Source organism: Sceloporus occidentalis, unplaced genomic scaffold (genome assembly GCF_023333645.1).
Source record: "Sceloporus occidentalis isolate IW3139 unplaced genomic scaffold, rSceOcc1.0.p SCAF_77, whole genome shotgun sequence".
Taxonomy (NCBI): domain Eukaryota; kingdom Metazoa; phylum Chordata; class Lepidosauria; order Squamata; family Phrynosomatidae; genus Sceloporus; species Sceloporus occidentalis.
Window position 1 is genome coordinate 3252725 of NW_028317057.1, and position 1883 is coordinate 3254607.

A 1883-nucleotide genomic window follows, 5' to 3' on the forward strand; every position below is an offset into this window, starting at 1 on the left:
CAACATGCGGCCCGCGGGCCAAATGCGGCCCGCGAGACCTCGAGGTACGGCCCGCGTAAGATCGCCAGCCAGTGCAACCGATCTTACGCGGGCCACACCTCGAGCATGTACTGGCTGACTTGGCATGACAGGAGTGTGATTGCTAACAACAATCAAAGTCCCATCATGCCTAGGTTCCAGCACTTACACATCCGACCAGTAAATGCTGGAACCTAGGCGTGATGGGACTGTGATTGCTGTTAGCAATCACACTCCTATCATGCCAAGTCAGCCAGTACATGCTGAAACCTAGCTAGCTGCCCCCCTTGTGTATTGATGCTGCCAGCAGTATGGGGTCTGCACATCACTTACAGCCACCCTGTACCAGCATGTACTGGCTGACTTGGCATGATAGGCGTGTGATTGCTAACAGCAATCACAGTCCCATCATGCCTAGGTTCCAGCATTTACTGGTTGCCTGGATATGATAGGAGTGTGATTGCAGTGTGGACGCCAGGGCTGGCTTTGGGGTATGCAACCTGTGATCTATGCGTGTAATTTAGGGGGTTTTAAATATACTTTTTAATGACGTGTTTTTTTGTGAATTCCAATTGATCTATACCTGCAAAGCTGGGGTTGTGTGTTATTCTGTAGATCCATATCTGCTATGCTATGTTTCCATACATTATTTATGTATACCTGCAAATACAGGGTTAATATGTCTTATTCAGTTGATTAATACCTGCAATGCTGTTTCCATGTATTTATTTGATCTATACCTGCAATGCTACGTTTCATATACTATTGTATACCTGCAAATACAGGATTTGTATGTCTGATTCTGTTTATTTGAGATCACAAGTGAATTTCAGTTGATCTATACATGCAAAGCTTGGTTTGTGTGTTAATGTGTTGATCTATACCTGCTATCGGCAGCTGGGGCTAATGTTAATATATATGGGCAGCAGGGGCATCAATACACAAGGGGCCAAAACACTAAGGGGGGTATAAACGACAATGCAGTGTGAAAAATCCATCCTGATGTAGACGTCTGTGACGTAGATTGTGTCCTGCTGTTTGTGTGTTTTTGGTTATCAGTGTAGCAGAGCCTGTCCTCGGTGTGTGTATATAGGTGTTGGTGTGGCAGAGCCTGTCCTGGTGTGTGTTTGGGTGTTGGTGTGGCAGAGCCTGTCCTGGTGTGTGTGTTCAGTTGTCAGTGTGTCAGAGCCTGTCCTGGTGTGTGTGTGTGTGTGTGTTTGGATGTGGGTGTGGCAGAGCCTGTCCTGATGTGTGTGGGTGTCTGTGTGGCAGAGCCTGTCCTGGTGTGTGTGTGTGTTTGGTTGCTGGTGTGGCAGAGCCTGTCCTGGTGTGTGTGTCTGGGTGTCGGTGTGACAGAGCCTGTCCTGGTGTGTGTGTCTGGGTGTCGGTGTGACAGAGCCTGTCCTGGTGTGTGTATGTGTCTGGGTGTCGGTGTGACAAAGCCTGTCATGGTGTGTGTGTCTGGGTGTTGGTGTGACAGAGCCTGTCTTGGTGTGTGTGTCTGTGTCACAGAGCCTGTCCTGGTGTGTGTGTCTGGGTGTCGGTGTGACAGAGCCTGTCCTGTTGTGTGTGTGTCTGTGTGGCAGAGCCTGTCCTGGTGTGTGTGTGTTTGTTTGGTTATCGGTGTGGCAGAGCCTGTCCTGGTGTGTGTGTCTGTGTCACAGAGCCTGTCCTGGTGTGTGTGTCTGGGTGTCGGTGTGACAGAGCCTGTCCTGGTGTGTGTGTTCAGTTGTCAGTGTGGCAGAGCCTGTCCTGGTGTGTGTGTTTGGTCATCTGTTTCCTGGCACTTAACTTACAGTAGGAATTATTTAATTTATATTTATCCAGAGATAAAATGCCCTCCTGAAATTGTAGTGACTTCAGGG